The sequence below is a fragment of the Taeniopygia guttata genome, chromosome 1 (assembly GCF_048771995.1).
Source record: "Taeniopygia guttata chromosome 1, bTaeGut7.mat, whole genome shotgun sequence".
NCBI classification, from domain to species: domain Eukaryota; kingdom Metazoa; phylum Chordata; class Aves; order Passeriformes; family Estrildidae; genus Taeniopygia; species Taeniopygia guttata.
In genome coordinates, this window is record NC_133024.1 from 29,390,188 (window position 1) to 29,412,245 (window position 22,058).

Below are 22,058 nucleotides of genomic sequence, written 5' to 3' on the forward strand. Positions count from 1 at the left end.
GAAAGAAAGTTTTTTCCCCCACAGTACAACACTATTGCTTCAGTGCATAGAAGTTCCCTTCCATTTTCTTAAGCACCAAGAGGTGTGGGCTCTAAACAGATCAAGAAAGGTGTTGGTGCAACAGCTCCAAGTAGAACTGGTTGGACAGGAGTTCCACTTTCCATTAGCAAAGACTGTGGCCAAAGATATTCAGCAAAGAGCAATATGACAGATTCCCACCATATTATAAATCTGATCAAAAATAGTTTACATAATCAATTTAAAATACCTTAGCTCCCAATTCAACAGAAAACTGCACTGAAAACCAAAAAAATAGACAAATCAACCAGGATACAGATCAGCTTAGCATGACTTACCCTTATGCATGGCTTGAAAAAGTGGAGAATAAGATAGGGAGTGGTCATGGATTTTTCAGGGTACAGGCTTACCAGATGGGGCCATTAACAACAGTTAGTGAAGCAGAGTTTCTCTGCAGCACCATGGCATGCATGGAGAATCAGTGTTCTCAGAGGAATGCCTTTACTTCAGTGAGGAAGTGCAACAGATGAAGCAAAGTTTTACCTTCCATCACTCCTGCATTATTATCAGTGCAAGAGAGGTCAAACTACTCTTAGAGCAACATCTTATAACAAGTACATCACTGAACATGGAATTTTCACATAAACACACAACCATGTTGCTAGTTGCAAGCATCATTAAAATAATCCAGTGATTTAATTTTATATCTCAAAATCACTAATGATAATGCTAACAAATATTTTATTAAAATTATGGCAATCTGCCTTTTTGGATTGCTTTCCAGACGAAATGCTTGCTGAGCATTAATCTTCACTTCCGCAGTTGTCATCCATTTTGAAGGCCACATGTGTGCATGACAGCCTCACACTACATCGTCTGTGAAATTCACTGCACAAAACTCAGTGCACGTGCTTTGAGAATTTGTGGCTTCCCAAGACTTCCTTCCAATGATACCAATTGCATAAATGCCCATGGAGCATAAAAGTAGAAGGTAAGTCCTCTACCCTGGCCTAAAAACCTCTAACAAAATGGTCATTAAAGCAACAAAACTAAACATGAAAGCATGAACTAAACAAAGTGCCAGGCTTCAGCATGAGGACTTGGGTCAGCTTGGACAGCACACATTGTTGGGAAGAATGCAGAGGGAAACTTCGTTTCATAAGGACAACTCAGTTTCTAAGAGCAATAGGATGAAATTTTCAAAGCCCTCCTGGCTAACATCTATTAATATTTTATCAGTGAGCAGCATCCTGAAAGGTGCACACACAACGTCCTTTTTCTATCCTTCACAAGTACTCTCCTCTAACAGATGGTCAGTTTACATGTGGTAATGATCCACTGTAATTAAAAACTCTATTCTCATTAGCAATCCTCCAAGAATACGACAGCTCTGGCTCACTTTTTCTGATGAGTATGTGTTTTGTTTAATGATAAACAGCAGCCAGGAGAATAAAAAATAGTCAATTTCTATACTGGGGCTAAGTGGAGGGGTTGGATTACAGATTCCTAAAAGACAGTCAAAGACACCAAGGTTGAGAACGCCAAATTTGAGGGTGAAGACAGACCCTAGTAATCAGCATGTGCACTTCAGCTGTCTTCTGGAAGGATTCACTAAGTGTAATTTATATTTCCTTCACCTTTCAAGTCCTTTTCTCATTTCAAGTGAAATCAACATTTACAATCAACTGTTCTACCCTAATTACAGAAGACAATAATCACAAACTGTTTTCTATAGAGACATAGATTTACTGCTTCCCCCTTCCTGCAATTCCTCTCCTCCTCTCCACTTGGAAAAGACAGAGGGCCAACACAGACATATATTTTTCAGGAGTCATTACCTTCCCACTGACTCTGCAGATCATTTTGGATTCAGTGTCACTCAGAAAGGAGACCTTGTGGACTACTGACAGTGTCTGCAGAATTACTGACTCGAAAAATCTGTAACACCTGAGAAAGACCATCATCATCTAGAGGTCCTAAGGGGAAGAAGAACAGCCTTGCAGACAGAACCTTTAATCAAACCTCTGCAGATTCAGGTTCAATTCTTAGTTCTTCCATAAATCACTCCCCAACACTCACCATCTGTAAATATATATGGAGAAGCATTTCCCACTTCAGATCACAAAGACTCAGCTGCTGGGAGCATCTTTTACTGTTTTTTAATTCAGAATCTCATCAAGCAGAACCTCAGTTACTGAGTGGTGTCCCTGAGATTATATTTCTGCATATAAGGGCACAGGCAGAGCCCCCCCGTGCTCCACACTAGGTTACCTGCAGGGTCCCAGGGGGAATAGCAGAGTCACAGAGACAGATAGAATAATACAAGCTAAAGCATCCTCCCAGGACTAATTCCTTGGCTGGCAGGTACATAGTATGTACCAGGGTTTAAGATAGGATTTTTTAGTCTCTGCAGCTTCTCTATCAATTTTTCACTTACTTCAAACTTCCCATGAGTCTAGCAAAAACCTGACTGCAAGTCAGTAAAAAGCAGGTATTTTCTAGTGCCAGATCTGACTACTAGATAGAAAATTATAATTATCAAGACAAAATTATTTCATGTGGCAATGATGACACACAATCCCTCTTACAGTGAGTTCTATTTTCCATTTCAAGCAAATAGATTTTCTGTCCTGAGCATCAAAAATTTAAACCACTCATACTCCCCAGTGTTTTGCATTGAGCATGGCTCATTTCCAAAAGTCAATGTCAAAAAGCAGTAGGGAGGTCCAGTGTTAGACTACATCTCAATTTTTTCTCCATCAGTCATGTTTGGTTTGCAGTTTTCAAACACAGTTTTTTATGTGGTTTATTTTCTGCTGACTCTGAATCCTGAAGTATCAGCCCTGGGTTTTAGAGACAAACTGAGCTATTTTCTTCTGTCACACTTTCACTAAGAGCAGCTTTTTTGCAGGCAAGTTCTGCTCTACTCTGCAGTGTCTCATTGACTTAACAAAGCTACTGTTTCTCTGAAACATGCAGATCTGCTTCTGAGGTGGAAAAGCACTAAAAGGACAAAAAGTTAAAAGCTCGCCAAGTTACCTCAGTCAATAAAATCAATAGATGTAACTGCGTGCATCACAGGTGGCCAACACAGAACATTTGAGCCAAATAAGGACTGCAGGTAACATTCATGGTTCAGCCCTCTGACTATATTCCCAGGTTAGCCTCATGCAGCAACTAAGTACAAGGAGCTGTAAGAAGCTGTCACCTCACTCTCCCAAATTACTCATAGAAATCCCCTTCCCCAGAGCCCTCCTAAATATGAGGTATGTAGCCTGTGGCATTCCACTGCCGAGAAATTTAATGCATGTCTCATAAGGTTGGGAGAGCTGGACACCTACAAGATACAAATGGCTTCATTAAGTGTCACTTTTATACAGCTCTTGGACCACATACAGCATAGCTAAGAAAACATAATCTCATCTGCTTGCTACTTCAGAGGTCATTACAACTACATGAAAAAATAAACAAGGGCAAAAAAGCAGAGAAATGATCTAGAGCAGACAGGGGGCCTGACTAGAATAGAAGTACACAGTACTGATCTCAGGTCTGACATGTCCTCCTGCATGGCCCTGTTAAGATAGTCAAACTCTGAGGTGCCTCAGGTGCCTTGTAATCCTTAATAAAGGACTTTGAAATTTGAAGAAGAAAGATTAGTCTTAATACCCCTTGTCCCTGTCTTTGTCTTGTATTTTTTTTTAGTTTCCCTGTCAGGAGCACAGGGAAGTATTAGGCTTCTCATTGTAGCAGGATTCTCTGCCTAGAGTTGGGGAAAACCAGCTTGAAATTTTTTATTTGCAAAGCTATCATTGGTGAGGTTGTATCAGTGGTTTTGGTGTTCAAGAATGCTGAAACCAGCTGGACTCCTCAACCCCAAAGTTAAACATTCTGAGGAAGAAAAAAGTACCTGATAAAGTACCCAAGAAGTGATACTACTTACAACTTAAATAAAGATGCTGAGCTGGCACAGCTGGCCTGGAGACATAGCACTGTCAATCACTTTATACTATAAAAATCCATTCCCGCTTTTTAGTTGTAGTGTTCTAACATGCTCCTTCTCCAAGGGTGTATGTGGAAATTCCTTCCTTGAGTGAGGATGCTCCTCAAGGCTGAGCAAAACAGTCATCAGCACAGGTGAGTAACATCAATCTCTACATAATAATTGGTTTTGCTAGTTTTAATATAGTTCCTTGAATATTGCTCCAAAAATAGTACACTATACTAGTAGTCATAGCTACCTATCCCAATTAAGATCTTTTAGTCTGATCATTATAATTATCATAATAAGTTTAAATAAATAATTTATATCTAGATAGAGATAGAGAGAGAGAGAGAGAGAGATTAGGGTTTACATCCTTAATCCTACAGGACAAAGTTCTATAAAGGTTCAATTACACCTATATAATCCTTTAGAGATAAACTGTTGGCAGAGTCTGGGGCCAAGATTGATTCCAGCTGCACTAAGACTCCTCTTTGAGAAGGAGTTTGAAAGCAGGAGGATGCTTTCTGCACCTCATGACTCCACAGGAGGGGTTCTTTAATACATTTTGTCTGAAGCTCCCATTCTGCCTGTAACAGTCATGAGTCTCTCGATTTTATTTATTTATTGAGTTATGCTTATGAAAGGCAGAAGTAAAAAGTGAATTGCACATAGCCAAAAAGTAAACACAGTGTCTGCCAGGTCCTTGGGTTCTTCTCACTTTTGCCCCCCAGTTTTTTCTTAGGAAAACAAAAAAACTACAAGGTTTTTCATCTACAGCAGAGATAAGATGCTTGGAAGGCAGCTTCACCAGGCATCTTTTTGTGAGCAAATATATTCAAAGAAAGCTCTGTAGAGAAATTGCCTCAAGGCTCCAGTTCAGTGGTAGCTATGGCAGTGTTCCTGTGCTGTTGGCTTGCACTCACTGTGGAAAGTCCCCATGAAGTCATGAATAAACGGAGCTCTTTATGCTTTTGCCATGGGATCACATGGGTGTATCAGTCCAAAATGACCAGGAATCTTTTTTACAAAACCACACTATTCTGAAGGTAGAAGAATGGGTTCATTTAAGCAGGGCTTCCCAATTAAGTACTTTTGAATAAGAACTGGTAACTAAAAGCTCACGTCATTTGTCAGCTGAAATGTATTTGCTATCTGCATTGCCATATTTGAGTAACTAGGCCTTGAAAACAACTTTTAAAGCTCCCTTCTTAATTAGTACCTTAAACAGAGATAACTTGGAGTCATGTGACTGAACAGTAACTATATCAAGGTAACAGTTTTTGTTCAATGCAAAAGACATTTTAAATTAAGTGTCCTACTGCATGACAGACAACTCTATTCACAGAAAGGAGAAACAACAGAAGGAAGAAAAACCCAAAACAGTAAAAAATGCTAAAAAAAATGCTTGTGCCCTATGAGTCTGCAAATGGAAACATCATCGTCCTTACTCGGGCACAGCAATGCTAAACTGAAAATTCAAGCTGAGATCCATCACACTTTGCTTAAGCCATCCACAAAGCAGCAATGTAGAAGCTCTTGTAATCACATTTACCTGTCTGATCTGCATCACCTCCCTCAAAACGAGCTTAGCTGTAAACTATTACCTCCAAAGAGAGCTTTTGGAGAATCTCTCAGGTACAGCATCCATAATACACACCTCCACAGCACACATCTCTAAGCATAGGTAGGTAGGTAGGTATAGATAGATAGATAGATAGATAGATAGACAGACAGATAGATAGATAGATTGATTAAGCAAGATGACTCCTGTCCATGGAGCTGGAAAGACAATGGAGTTTTCCTGACACAAAGAATTCTGTCACAAGCTGTTGAGAGCTTAACAAATCCTCAGGCAGTACCATCTGGCCAGTCACTGAACAGAGTACCAAGCACTTTAAAGTTTGAAAACTGGCCATCTGAGAGAACATTCTTCTCTCAGAGAGCTGACTTCATCAGCAGCAAAGCCCAGCCAGTGATGACACCTTTCAAAAACCCTACTTTTAATTACGATGTTCAAGTTCAGGACTTAAATTGAATTGATGGGTTTTTTGGCTGCCCATTTTGTTGTGGTCTTTTGCAACTAATGGCTTAGATATAATTTTCTAAAAATTGATTTCAGATAGGACTGTAGATCAAGGTTTGATTTTCCAAGAGCTTGCAGAAGTGTTACAAAGTGAAAACTTTACTGAAAACAATAGTCTGTTAAAAAGGCATTTCTAATGGGCTCGACTATTGTCAAGAACTCAAAACCAATTCCAGTTCATGACCAAGAGTACTCAGTCTTTCTCCAGTGCCCACTGTTTCACCCTGGAGAACCAAAAGTATTTGTAACCTCTTCTTCCTCCTCCCTCCTGGAGTGCTAGGCAGAAGGCTGCCTCTGCTCCATCTCAAGGAGTTGAGCTGTGACTTATCATTAGAACAACCTCAAACTCAATCCCATGTAATGTCATGCTCACTATCAGGGCTTCTTAACCACTTCTACATTAATATTCCTTCAGAGAGAAAATAATTCAGGGTCCATCCAGCACAGTGATGATACTTTCATGTCTCTCTGGCAAACTCTTGTGCTCACAAGGTTTTTCCTTTCAAGCACATGCTCCTGAATCTTTACACTGCCTTTTGTTTCAGCATGGCAGTGCTCATTTCAGCCCTAAGACAGATCTTAAATCTATACAGTCTATATAATCCTAGGCGGACATAATTCAATAAGCCTGTTTTTCCTTTTCGTGCTATTGGGTTTGAACATTTTCTTTGCTGAACCTGCCCACAACACATCCTATCACACAGAAAACCTTGAGCTGACTACCCATAAAATATATTGCGTCAATGGCCAGACATAAATCTGCACTGATGCTGCAGCAAAAAGAACCACTGCTGAAATGAATGCCACATCAGGCTGTGGTCTCGGAAGAATAGACAGAAGCAGGAGACACTACAGGGCAGAAACAATAAAGGAAGAAGCCTCCCTCTCTCCCCCAAGCTGCTATGAAGCAAAAAATTAGGCCAGAGACTGTCGTTAAAGCAGTATTGTAATTACAGCTCTTAGAACCTTTTAGCAGCAAAGTGAGGACAGAAAGAAGTTTCTTTAGAAGGTGCCAAGCTTCTTTCAACAGAAAATGGAAAAACATCTCTCAATCATCCACTCAAAAATGTGAAGTCATGTCAGAGAACTGTGTGCATGCAGGCACAGTGCTATCAGATTTATAAAAGCAGTGCCTCACACAAGTGCAAACGAACCCTCTCAGCTTTCTCTGGTGGAGGCTGGGAAAGAAAGCAAGTAAGCCAGCAGCTGTTATTCCTTAGAAACCTGATCATAACCTCATCAGGATCTTTGCCTCCCCACCCAGTTACTCAAATTCTGAACCACAAAAGAGCAGGTATGACATTAGTACCAGCAAGGCTGGGCATGGAGAACAGATCAGTACAGCTGAACATTGAGCAGAAACAAACTGTATGCCATGCATCCTAGCAAAAGAAAGAAAAGAGGAAAGAGACTGTGGGAATACAGGGGAAGAGATTAAGGAGGCTTTCATCCTCCCATTTCTCCCTCATACTTCTTTGTGAAGCACACAGCAAAGCTTTGGAAGACAAAAATACTTCTATGTCTATATTCCCACAAATGAGCAAACTAGAGTAGTGTTGTTTCCCTCCTTTCATATTCCTTTTATGCTCATCTCTCCTGAATGTTTGTTGGAGAACTCCTTGTAGATCTAGACAGTTTCTTTGTATTCCTGAAAGTTTCTCAAGACAGAGGAACTGGGAGAGCCAATTCCTACAAAGAGTTGTACACAGAACCATAGAATGAGATGGGACACCACCATCAGGGATACAAGGAATAAGGACACCCTTGAGGAAGAACAAATTTTATCCCACTTCTTGCATGTCACCTTCTGAGATTAAAAAAAAAAAAAAAAGTGGGGGAATGCTGCAAAGAAACAATAGTTTCATGAGAAACACATTTCATGGTGGGAAGCATAAAGAAAAAAAAAAAAAGACTGGTTAGAACCAGAAAAATTAGAAGGAAGTAACAATTTAAATATCAGTGACATTTCTGATAATGTGTCTAATGCACAGCACAGAAGAAAATTAATCCTTAACTTTCTAATTTGGATTTATGGGAGAAGTATATAATTCAGTGGATCTTCAGTATGTAACACACAGAGAGTATTTCAGCTTTCCACAAGCATGTGCTGCTTCAATCAGGATATGTCAGTGGAATAGGTTGGGGAGTACTCATTAAATCGCTTGTTTATTATTCACACTACAGGAATGTGAGTTCTATTGGTAAAATGAATCAATCAGAGAGCAAAGAGCTATTCTCTGGAGTCTGCATTAATCAGCCCGACAAGCTGTCACTAAGGATTGGGTCAGGCTCATAGCACAGCATCCAACCAGTGGGGAAAAAATCCCCGAGACGGCTGGAACAGGGAACAGTTCACCCATTTAAAGCTGTCCCCAGAGGCTTGTGTCAAACATTTATTACTGCTCACACACAGCTGCAGAAGCTTTTAAGTGAGAAACCTGCATTCTCGGACGTTCCAGAACTGTGTAGAAACATGCTTGATCCCAGCTAGTTCTGGGCGGACAAGCAAGATGAAGTATCCTGAAAGAAATACTGCTGGGCTTTAATACAGCCCTCTGAAGAAAATGCATTCATGAACTTGGAAAAGGTCTAAAACTAGGACACATGTCAGAACAGATACACTGTTGGGAAACACTCAGAGCTGTCATGCAGTCTGCACTTCAATAAAACGTTTTTAAAAGAACAACACTATTTTTACAGACTATTTTTCATACAAGCATATTGATTTCAAGGCTTAGCTGTTGCCCAGACTCGCTCAAAGTAAGTCTAAAATATAAAGTATCATTTAAAAAAATGTCACTCATGAGAAAGCATTTTAAAAATAGCTTTTTCATTTTTTAAAGAAACCCAAACAAAACAAAACCCCACAACCATTAACCTGCCCCACTCCCAACTCTGCTGGTAAAGATCATGAACTCCTAAAATCTCATTATTCCGAGATATACACTCTGTTAATGAGAATGAACATAACAGAGAATACAAACAGTAACTGGGCTGCAGGAGCCCTAAACAGACCAGAAACGTGGAACAAAAAAAAAAAGCAGTCAGCAGTTCTGATAATGCTGTGAAGCTGTGTAACACATACAGCAATGCATAAAATCAATACACTGTACCAGAGAGCACAGTCACACACTGCGGCCACTTGGACGAAGGAGTGATAAGATCAATGTTTCTGTTCTTGTCAGCACTTGTGCCAACTGCACCTTCAAGATAGATGGAGTTTAAAACTGAGCATGACCTACAGGGACGGAGCTGCAGGATGGGCTACAAAAATTGCTGAATAGCTCGAAGAAGGAGAAGTGGTTTAGCTGAAGTGTACTTTGGGGGACGCTGCCAGGGAAAAACAATAAAAGGATGAGTGTCTAATTGCAGCAATGTAGTATGAGCGCAAATGCTCAGAAGCGAGGAAGAAAATCTTTCTGTCCTCACAACAGAGCTTCTCCATCTCACAGAACTCTATACAGAGTGCTGTGCATGCTGCTGCTTTAAACTTCATTTTAAAAGCTACACCACAGAACTACAGAAATATTAGTGTAAGCATTTAAATGCAGCTTCAGGCAGCTTTGGCAAGACTGTATCCTGCAGATTAAGAGATGGGATTATTTCACTCTATGAAGCACTTGTCAGACCACACCTGGACTATCCAGGCTTGGTCATCCCAGCTCAAGAAATTGAACACCATTGGTCACTGTTCCACCACAACAAATAATGAATGCAGGTTGCTTCACAGAAAATTTTGGCATAGCTATAAGAAAAATTGAAAACAAACATTGGAATAGATTACCAAGAGAAACGGTGGCATTTCTCTTGCTATAAATACTCAGTGCTGAGCTTGACAGGGCCCTGGATAACACAAACTAGGGATTTCCCTCCAACAGAAGGCTGGACCAGATGTTCTCTAGAGGTTCCTACCAACCTAGAGGTTTTTCTATGACTCCATGATCTAAACATATGTTATGCTATATGCACTGCTAAATACTGCTTTTGCCGTAAACTCATTTTAAATTAAATTTTTTCTGACTTTTATTTCCATTCCAGTAATAAAATAAATTTTTTTTAAAAATAGTAATGACAAGACAATGGAGGATGGCCCACTGTTTTTCAGAACAACTGTCATCATCTACTGAAATTAGCAAGCACAAGACTTCAAAGGAAATGCCCTTTCACTGAATATTTAATTATAGAAGTAGACTTTCTGCCAGAGAATTTTGGATAAATGGCTGAATGGAGTTCTATGAATTCATTCAATTCCTTTAGTCTCTATTAAGTATTTTTTACCATATACTTCGAAAGGCAAGATACACAAACTTTTGGTTTGATCCAGTATATCCAATTTTGCATTTGAGCCTCATGAATGGGAGATAAATCAATATACCAGAAGTCAAACATAGCAGTATTAAATTTTAACTCCACTATTGTTTATTTGGATCATGAATTTAAATATTCAAAACAGAACCATGGAAATCCTACCACTAATAAGGTGAATCCTACCACTAATACCTACTAAATCATGAAGCAAAACTTAAATCATGAAGCACAACTTAAAGCACAATTTAAATCAATTTATTGATTTAAATTCAGCTGTAAATAGACAAACAGACTAAGAGACCAAACAGGAACAAAATCCAGCAACTGTATCAGGTTCCACTTCTACCTAAAAGCAGAAAGACAAACCCAAATTTCCAAAGAAAATCGGATTCCAACCTGCCAAAATAACAGACAGCTGTCTCATACCAAGATCATACATTATAGCCACCTCCATAGGCATATTCTATTAAGAAAGTACATTCCTGTAGTGTGAATAAAAAAAGTCTAAGCAAACACAAAAATATCAAACCAGGAGCAAATCTAACTCCAGCAATCTGCATTTTAGACTGCAGACTGTCCTGTAAGACACAAAACCAATGCTGCACTGAAAGACATCCCAACATCCTTCCAGATGCCAAGAGCGCAAAGATCCCACCTGAGAGACTCTCTACATTCCACATGCTGAAAAAGTTGTCAGCACAAACATCACTCAGGCACTAAAAGACTAACATATGGCTTGAGGAGCAATGGAAAGTAGGAAGAAGTCCTATTGCCAGCCATGCAAGTAAGTGTTAAAGCCAATGTTGAGTTATGGAACATACTTAATTTGCTGGTTTGGAGTAATGAAAAAATATTACAATGAAATCAATAAAGAGAAATATCCCAAGTCTTCACCTTGACTGTCATCTGTTGGATGATAATCTCAAGAGACCTCCAGTTTACCCCGTGACACTTTGCAGGTGGTGGGGAGGTTTAGGGTTTATGTTGTGTTATGAGAAAACTTCTACTCCTCTAGGTGCTTCTGGATGTCAGTGGCATGATGCCAGACCTCTGGAGTACACAGCCAAATAAAAGGATGCTGTACCAGTCCTAAACCTGTTAGGAGTTTTGTGCTTGCAGACAACACTGCACAAGCATGTGGAGTTCTGGGGTGGCTTGGCTCTGAAGTGTCTCTCAAGGCACATGGCACATGACAGATGGTCCATTGCTTAAGACACTTAGCAGGGACTTCAGGGATCCAGATTCAATTTCAGTTTAAGTTTGTACAAGTCTCTTAGAAGGACACATCTACACCATGGATATAGACAGATTTAAGCTGTATCCGCCCAAGCTAATCTGGCAATGAAAGTGCAGGAGGACTGCTGCAGACACTCAAGCTTGAGGGAAGTGATCTGCAGGATTTCTGAGTTCATGGGCACTGCCATACAGGTCTCAACACAAGCCTCTCCATGCTGAAGTCTGCTGCATGTGGACTACTGTCCTGGTTTTGGGATAGAGTTAGTTTTCTTCCTAGTAGCTGATATGGTGCTGTGTTTTGGATTTGGTGTAGAAATAACATTGATAATACAGAATCACAGAATGCCTTGGGTTAGAAGGGACCTTAAAGACCATCTAATTCCAAACATACTGCCATGGGCAGGGAACCTTCCACTAGACCAGGCTGCTCAAAGCCCCAGCCTGGCCTTGAACGTCTCCAGGGATGAGGAACCCACAACTTTCCTGGGCAATCTGTGCCAGTGCCTCTCACCTGCTGCTGAGCACTGCTTACCTTGAGTCAAGGACTCCTCTGGGTCTCAGGTTCTGCCAGCTACAAGGTGCAGAAGAAGCTGGGAGGGAGCGTGGGCAGGACTGGCCAAAGGGATGTTCCATACCATAGAATGCTGTGCTCAGTACATAAACTGCAGGGAGTCAGCCAGCAGCCATCAATCACTGCTCTGGGATGGGCTGGGCATCAGTCAGTGGATGTACTGTACATCACTTGGGGGTTTGGGGATTCAATTTGTATCTCTCTCTTTGTTATTTCCTTTTTAATTATATTTATCATTATGTAGTTATTGTTGCTATTATATTGTATTTCTATTCTTAAACTGCTTTTACCTTAACCACTTACCTTTCTTGTGATTCTCCTCCCTATCCCACTGGGGTAGAGGGATGGAGAAATGGGCAAGCAGCTGTGTGGTACTGAGTTGCTGGCTGGGGTTAAACCATGACAACTTGCTAGTTCTGGACGCTAAAGGCTCTCAGCCCTCTACCCTGTGCTCTATGCAGACATTCTCTTTGTTTTGGTGTCTCAGCTTTCCATCTGTATCAGGAGGATAAAAGCATGGCCCATACTTAGAGGGTGTCAAGAGGATAAATACATTAAGTGGTCCTAAGGCACTCTGGGATTATGGCAACAGATGTAATATCAATTCCTTAAAGCAGTGAAAATGGAGAAGATGGGGCAATTGAAACTCTAAGGAAAGAGCAATTGAGAACATAAAGTTGGTTTTTTTTCTAATTTAACTGTGTCTCTGCATCCAGAGGACACTACAAAAGAAAAAGGGGAACTTTGGAACACAGCAATAGCTTGATGAAAGGTAAAAAGTGGGGGATGGGCACAGAAGTAAAGGATAGTAAGATTCTTAACTGTCAGTTCAGTTTAAAACTACTATGAAATGAGACAAAAATAGGTGTTTACATTTCTGAATTACAATCTATTCATCGACAACTCTCTCACTTGCCAATATAACTAGTTGGAAACTCTCCAAGATAATACAGAAGAAGAAAGGAGTCTTGTGAAGAATCCATGCTTCTCAGCAGTGACACAGCTACTAACAAAATGTAAGTATTCAGCAGCACCATTTAAAACAAAGTGTGCTTAATACATCAATTAAAGAAGCCTAAAAGAACAAACCTCTGATTCAGAAGCAGCCCTTCTAGTAAATTTCAATTCTCTAAGACAGCAAATTGAAGGAAATCTGATTGAATAGTACAATGCAAATTCTTTTCCCTCTGTTTCATTTTTGCATCATTTTAGCCTCAGTGATTGCATGTTGTAGTACAGAGACACGACTATATGTTATGGAATTTCCCCCAGTTAACTGCTTCCACTGTTAACCATTCCATACATTATTTGCAGACTAAACTGCATGGTTTAAGTTAACATGCTTTGCAACACATCCACAACACTGTATAAATGTGCACACAAGCAACTAATGTATCTCTGTTAATGACTGGACATTTGTTAAGCTGATGAAACCTACAGCTTATAGTCATCTGTTCATAATCTTATCTTCATCCATAGCCCATTATTGTCTTGCTTCATTCTTCTTCATCATAAAAAAATTAAAAACATTAAATCCTGCTTATTTTAGTTAAAAGAAGTACTTATCAGTCACAACTCAGTACAGTGTTAGAAATTAATAATTCTGTAACAGATGATTAGCATACCAGTTTCTACTGGTTTTTATTCCTTGCAGCAACTCTCAGTACATGTCATACACTTTTAAGAATCAACTATAATGTGATCATTTTCTACTGCAGACCTATAATTTGTACCTACATCAGTACAAATTGTACCAGAATGCATAAAACAGAAGTATGGGAAAATCCACAAATGAAATAAAAAAGATAAATTCAGTCTCTGATGCTTCATGACTTGCCAGTGTTATATGGGAAGAAAGACATGTAGAGACTAGTTTAATGTATCTGCAAAACTATTCCTGTGGCACTGATTAGAAACAGTCATAAGGGGTTTTCATTCAGCAGTCAGAAGACAGATTAGCAAAAGGAGCTTGAAATGAGGACCAAGTAGATTCAACAGAATCCATGGGTACAGAGCTCTTTCCCTACTAAAACAAGCAACATTTTAAAACATCATTAATTCTTTTGATTCTTAAAAGTTAATTCTCATCTCCTACACTTAATAACAAAACCACAGCAAACACAAGGAAGCAAAGAAAGAAATAAAAGAAATGGTGAACTAGTCTTCCTATGCTTCAGGAAGGGGTAGCCATCAGCTCTGCTCCCAGACAGCACTGAGGTTCTTGGTGAGAGAGGAGACCCAGCATGTCAACTGCATAACCAAACACTTAAAGATTTTGGGTTAAAATCTTAAAGGGTTAAAATCTTTAAACACTTAAAGGGGTTGGGTTGCTTACTAAGACTGTAGGGACTTGCCTGTGGCTTGATTAAGGATAACAACAAACAGTGACTGGATGTTCTGTAACTCCATGGAGAACCTAGCCCTGGCTGCATTACCTGAGTAGTGATAAAGCTACTGGCCAGGGTGCCAAGTTCTGAGTGACAGTATTGAAGATGAGTTGTAGATGACTTCTAAAATTCAAACTGGCAGCGAGTCCCACGAATGTTCACAATCCTTGCTATACTGGATGCAGTAGTTAAATGAAGAAGGTTCAGATAGCCATGTGAACTTTGGCCCAGCTCATTAAAGGTAGCAGGAAAACACAATCATTCCAGTCAAATTTCCAAACAACTGGAAGTTCAATTATCTGTACTGAATAAATTAAGCAATTTAAGTTGCTCCTAAGCAGCAAGGGACTGAGCTAAATGGAGATCTGAGATTATCTAAAGCTAATTTGTGTCAGAAAGTTCTGAAATGGCTTTCAGTTCAGTGTCTGCAGTAATTTCTATAAAGTAGTATTAAAACTATTAAGTTTATGTGAGAAGTCCCCAGTAGGTTCAGCAAACATTCACTGTCTAATAACACACCTTCAGCCACACGAGGTTTCTTTCCTGGGTTTGGGAAGTGTGGTTTATTTATTTCTGCAAGATATTTGAAGCAAAGGCCAACATAAACAGCAGAATTCTTCCTTTTTTTCACAGTTTTCATAAGTTGCTGAAAGGCTGGGTAACTTTACGTATTACAAACACAGAGGACCTATAGTATCCCACAATATCTGTGGTTACTTGTCTACCTATTAGGAACATCCCAACTATGTGTACAGCAAAACCCTAACAAACCACACTTTACTTTCCAGAAACTAGAATGCATTCTCCCATCTTTTCTACCCAGGTCTTGCTCTGTGTCAGCAGTGTTTAAATAAACAAATTAGATGCCTCCTTGGACAGCCAGATAATGGAGTTACAAGCTCATCCTCTACTCACATAAGAAAGATTATGCCCCTTTAGATGGGCCTCTCGCAGACCTTCTTAGCTGGGAGGTAGCAGGAGCAGACAAAAAGAGACCCTGCTAACCAAGGCCCTACCAAGGGACTTACTTAAATGGGTCTAGGAATGCAGAATTACATAGGAAATGTCACAGTTGTTACCCTTATTCAAAACTAATAATAAGTCATCACTTTATGGAAATTCGATACATTCTTGTTTTTAAAGTTAGGGGAATTGAGACATAGAAGGCTGAAGAAATTTGTTTAATGTCATCCTCATGTCCTCAAAGGAACATATGAGGAACAGAACCTGAGTCATACGTTTTAAAGAAAGATTTAACTCTGGGAGTACAAGAGTGCAGGGAGAACTGGAAAGGAGGAATTTGTTTTCCAACTTGAAATTCTTACTGCACTTCTCCCCTTCAATGACCATAAACCTCCTCATGTACAAAGGAACAAACTGTCCAACAGGCCACATTACAACAGTTGTGTACAACAGGTCTGCTTGAGTGATGAATCAGCTCGTTGTTTATCCAAAATAACAGACACAAATGGCTTTCACACCTACCAACAGCTAGAATTAAAACACTTCCACACTGAAGGAAAACCAAAATAATTTTAAAATCCCCTGCACCTAAAAAAAAACCTAAAACAACCTAAATAAAATATAGTGTTAGCAAAGAGTAGTTAGTGAGAAGAACACTGCAAAAAATTCTGTATCTCATATCTTGCCTATCAAATTGAAACAGCTTAGATCCTAAAACGAGGTATGAGGCCCTCACCACCCAGATTAATCAGTGTTAACTCAGCTCTCAAGCAAACCTCAATATTTTAAATTAAAACTAGTCTCAGGTCTCCAATAATGCTTTAATACTATTCTGTAATGTCATCATGCTGGTTACAAATGGACTTCATTTACCTCACATTCATTAGGACACCACACTGTTTGAACTCAATATTACCTTTCCTTCTCCTCCCAGCCAAAACATTGTCATGCTAAAATGTTTTTCTAATAGTTCTCCCCCACCGAGGTGCATGTTTCCATAGGGACACCAACAGTGCTATACCATTTGGATAGGAAACTAAAACTAATAGCTGGGATCTTTTCACAGCTTCTCAAATCCTACCAGAAAAAAAAAAAAAAAAAAAACACCAAAAAAAAAACACCAAAAAAAAAAGAATTATCAGGAAAAGAAAAAAAAGAGCTAATGTCATTGAAAACATTAGCTGTTCCAGAATTCACGGTCTTGCTCGTTTCTCTTGGGTTTTTGATGTGGGGGTTTTTCTTTTGTTGGGGGAAGGGGCTGTTTCTTTGGGATTTTTCTGTTTGTTTTTGGTTTGTTGGTTGTTTTTGGATAGTCTTATTTTCACAGAATTGTACCGCAACTGTCACTACACTTATGTCATTAGAGTGAAAATACAACAGAAGTAAATATCACTATTATGTCAAGAGACAAGCATCCCAGGGTCACTCACTGTCTCTCTTTGTCATTATCCCCTGTGTGAGAAAATGGAGAATATAAGATAATGCAGCCAGCGGGAGGGCAACAAAAGGGAGAAATTTAATGTGTGTCCTTTCCAAAGCTGTTTGTGGTTAGCAATTTTGTGCTGATTTAAGGGACAAACTGTCCACCCCTTTTAAACCTCAGGGATTAATTTTCAGTTATTTGTAGGGACAAAGTCTCTTCACATGATTTAACTGTCTGTCCAACAGGTTCAGTTAGGCATTAAAGCTTTGTACTTCAAACTAAACAGTGCACTTTATTATTTATTCCAGTTTGGCATAAATAAGTATGGATTACCTTATGCAAACCATTCTAAAGTTGCTAGATGCTTTACAGTACCAAGAGCTTTGACAGCAGCCTGACCCAGAGAATAGACATGCTGCCTCTCTTTTAGCATGATCTTAGACTTGAGCAAAAGTGACCTGCATGGCTACTGTACTGCTGTCTTTATGCTCATTTATAAATGCATAATATTGGTTTTAATCTACAGAAAAAATTATTAATTACTCCTGCTCCAAGATTAAATTGTACAAATAATTAATGCAGAAAAATATTATCCAGGAGTAACAGTCTTTATCCATTAGTGTAATTACAGAGCATCAGGGGAAAATTTGCTGTATGTGAATTTTTGCTACTCCTGCTGGACCAGCAAGTTTACAGACCATGTTTTTATCTTCTAAACTTATGTTTCAGTAAAAGGAAAATGCTAGTAGAAAATTTACTTTGAAAGTAAATATTAAAGAACTGAATTTGTATGTTTGACTCCACTTAAATTAGATAAATTATAACTTCTGCTTGTAATTTCTGCTTTTAATTGTAACATTAATACACAGGTATTATTCTTATCAGATTTTTTTAGTTGTTTAAAATTAAACACTTTTAAGAAATAAACCCCATTAAGTATTTTCTTGACTATGCTTAGCTTTTCCTTAGCTCTTCCTGAAACACAAAATATAAGACTTAATAATCATGCCATACAGCTCCTAATAAAATACATTTTATATTAAAATTAAGCAACAGTAAAAACTATCAAGATTTCTACTATGAATGCTTCACTGTTTGCAGACTCATTAATCTAAGGTAAATTAATAGAACAAGATAAAATGTAGCCATGACCATTGAATGCTTGCAAAGTTACCTAGTGACTTTTTGTTATCTTACGCCAGTCATTTCAAAATTTCCATTTTAAGACCACATGAAATTTTCATTTCATAAGTGAATTCTTTTGAAAAAAAAAAAACATGTTTCATAGAACTTCTCTTTTTATAACCAGTAATATTTCCTGATACATTTTGTGAAAATAACTATTGTAATCCTTTCTTCTAATAACAATGAAGTGAAATCTCCCATAGAAAGATATGTACACTAATGTTTACATTTAGTGATTACCTTCCTTGTCAATTTAGCTGCTATCTGTAGAAGCAAAAATCAATATTTTATTTCTTCTGCAGAGCAACATCAGCTACTTTGCAATCACCGCATGTTTGCACATAAATACTCTTGAAGGCAAACTAAATCAATTAACATTTGTAGCTGTCCATCCAGTCCCTTTGCAAAACATATTATGCACTTAGGATGAATTCAGTGTAAATCATCATCCTAGCCACACAATTAAATACTATAAGCTTCCTTAACCCTCAGCTCAGACTTTCCTAATCTCTGAAAGAAAGCAATGCCAGATGGCCATGAACAACTGTTAAGAATCAGAGGGACACAGAGAAATACCTGAAGCTCTCAGTAATTCAGTGGAGAAACACCTTCTGTTCCAACTTACTGCTAGGCCCCACTTAGACAAATTTGCTTTGTACAACTCATAGGTGATCCTTCCAGGTTAACTGATACACATGCTAGTGCTTTTCAAAAGATGTATTTTCTTGCCATGAATCGAATTCACAGACACTGAATTTTTGTTACAACTCTTGGTTGCAGTTATCACAGCAACAGCACATACAAAGTGCAGAGAGAATCCACTGACTACTGCACTTCTCCATCATTTGAAACATACAATTGTGTATAAGTATCTATGGATATACATTAAAAGAAGTAAAATACATTGTATGTAAAAATAATGTGTGTAATATATAATGTTCACATACAATTAGTTGTCAATTCTGCGTGAGTTACCTGCAAGGCTGAAAGAGGAGTACAGCTCATTGGCCCATGAGGCACAGAGTAGGCTCCATTTCTCTACTTCAAGAAGAAATGATGGGAAAAGATGCTTCTTTTCCTACAGTAGAACATCCTCCTCTGAGCCAACACTAAGAATCAAGCCAAACAATCATACCCAGCATGCTGGAATGCCAAAGGGCACCTCCAGTGTTCATTTTCAGAAGAAGCATCTCACAAGCAACATTTTATATGGTAACAGTGTGGAAGTGGTCTCCTAATTTCTGAAAACCAGAAGCCTCATTCTGCTTTAAATTATAGTTCAGGAAATTTCATGTTTAAAAGTGAAGCTTCTCTTTTTAAAAATAAATCACCTTGCATTGCAAAAGATGATAGTCACTGCTCACGAGCAGGCCACAATTTCATGTTTTTGGACTTTGGTTTCTTAACAGAAATTCAGAAGGAAGCAGTGAGAACAGGCAAACCTGGGAATGGAAAAAGCAGGTTAAGAAGAAAAATAAGACTGAAACAGCAGGGAGTGCTTCAGGGCAGGGCAGGAGTGAACAGCACTGGCAGAGCTGTGTGGGGAGTCCAGTGCTGGGCTAGCAGGAGAGTTCAGGGCAGGAGTGAGAGATGCTGCAGGAGCACAGCATCAGCAAGGAGCACATACAGAGCCAAGCATTCACAACCTCTGGGATAGTCATGGTTGAACTAGTGGAGGTCCCAGGTATGAAGCCAGATGCGGCAAACTACATATAGTGTAGTGCACTTCATTCTACTTGCAGTCCCATGAATCAAAGGATGACGTTCTTCATTTGACTGTCTCAAACAATAAAATAGCACAATAAAAAAAAAAAAAAAGAAAAAAAAAAGAATACAGCAAAACTGGAAGAATGAATGGGAACATCATTCTGTCTTACAAAATTGAGTATAAGACAGCTACAGTTAAGAAGGAGGGACTTCTGAGCAATTTAAACCAGGCTGAAGGATCACATGTTTGTTGTAAACTGCTTTGAAAAGTACCTGATATCTTGCATTCAGCATTTTTCAATAATCTCTCAGATTCACCAGGCCAGAGCATTATTTTCACTCTGAATAGCATAGTTCACATCAAAAAAAGGCATTTTTAGACTATTGGCTAGAGATGTGGTGATAACATTTAGTAACGGAAACAAAAGTGATATAAGCCTCACAACAAAAGACATGGTAAGAAGAGTGTGAAGGGGATTAAGAAGCAAGGATAAGAACTGAAGAAGCACAGGACACTAGAGAACTGTTCCAGATGGTAGGCTAGTTTTAACCTAAGCAGCAATGTGTTTGTATAAAAGTCCAGTGGGAGCTGAGCAGACAGAGATGAGCACACAGATGAAGTCTGAAATGTTCTTGTGAGTTCAAGGAATGGAAAAAAAGGACTCTGAAGGTCTGATGCAGAGTCAAGAAAATTGCTGCTTGGGAAGAAGAAAAAAATCAAATAATGATTTTGCATCTAAGGAGGTAAGGAGTAAGAGACACCTACATAACAGATAACAGAGGACATGAGTAATGAGACCAGATAAAAGCTTTTCTAAAACTAGTCACCACATGAAAAAAAAAAAAAGTTCAAGATGTCAAAGTAATGCAGCATTGAGTCAAATAGCCAGTTGGATATAAATATGGTGCATTCAAAATTGTTTATTCCAAAAATACTTACAGACTTTCTAATAGGGTATGTGCACAGAAAAAGGAAAAAAAATAAATCATAAGTGAACTTTGATCAGATGTTCTTCAGTGATCACTTCTATCTTTCTATTTCAGTAAGATGCCCACAAGTTCAGTAATTGTAGCATTTCAGTCTATTACTGATAAAAGCTCACTGTTGCGTGAGCGGTTCAACACTGTACCAAATCTCCCATTAACTCTTGCTCTTAGAGGTTATTTCAGTAAGTGGGTCAAGATAAACAGACAACCTGCTAGTAAGGCTTCTAATTTGAACAATGATATCTGTACACCAGAGGTAGCTATTTGAACTAGACTGCTAATGTCCCCTTTTCCAAAATAAATCCCAGGATGGCATTTTCATTTATTTATGAAGCTTACTGTATGTTTCTGGATCACAACTATGAATGGTTTTGTTCACGTGCCCAAGCTTTGTAGCCACCAAAAAAGAAGTGACCTTTGCTTTCAAACTAAGCCAACCCTTCCATATTGGGTTATATTCATGAATATTCAGTATTTCAATTAACCTGTGATTTTCTTAAAAATACTGTACTGAAGGATGCTTAGCTGGCAAATGACTTAACTTTTCCTCCCTCCCTTGTACGTGACAATACTTTGCTCAAAGTAGCCATTACACTTTTAACTTGCTGGCTGAAACATTCATTGTTGCAACTCCTCACGCCTCTTGGCTGATGGAGGAAAATCAATTTTGATCCCTGAGAAGCAAGTGCAAGTCTCCAACTTCACACAGCAATGTGTACAATTGCAGCTGAAACTGAATCCAGATTAATTCACCATTCCAGGCATTTTACATTTATGCTGAGACCTTAAGAGGTTAGAACATACATTATTTACTGTTTTTAATTGGAGAAGCGGGACATAACTTCCTTCAAATGAAAAAGCACTTTGTCAAATGAAGTTTACACAAAGCAAATGAGATTTATGGTGACAATGAAAATATACTTTAAAAACTAACCTTCAGCTTTTTTTTTTCAAAACAAGTATTACAACAGAATGCAACAATCCAGCCCCTGCAGGATTTTAATGCTACAATAATTCTGGTCTTCCTTAAAGGGCAACAATTCTGCCCTTTTCTTAGACAACCCAGTTCAAAGCACATTAGAATAACATTAGAAGCCAAACTAGAGTAAGCACGTAGCAATAAAGATATAGAAAGCATGTGCATTTCCCAAAAGACACAAGTTTAACACTGAAAATATTCCAAGCAGGTATGAGAGAGAGGGAGGGGA

The 22,058-nt window shown here is 38.7% G+C and overlaps 1 protein-coding gene across 5 annotated transcripts in view; it reads right to left on the minus strand.

Annotated features, from left to right (window-relative positions):
* The window catches only part of TSPAN9 (tetraspanin 9), a 169,272-nt gene that overhangs the window by 69,311 nt on the left and 77,903 nt on the right, over positions 1–22,058 (minus strand). The window lies entirely within an intron of this gene.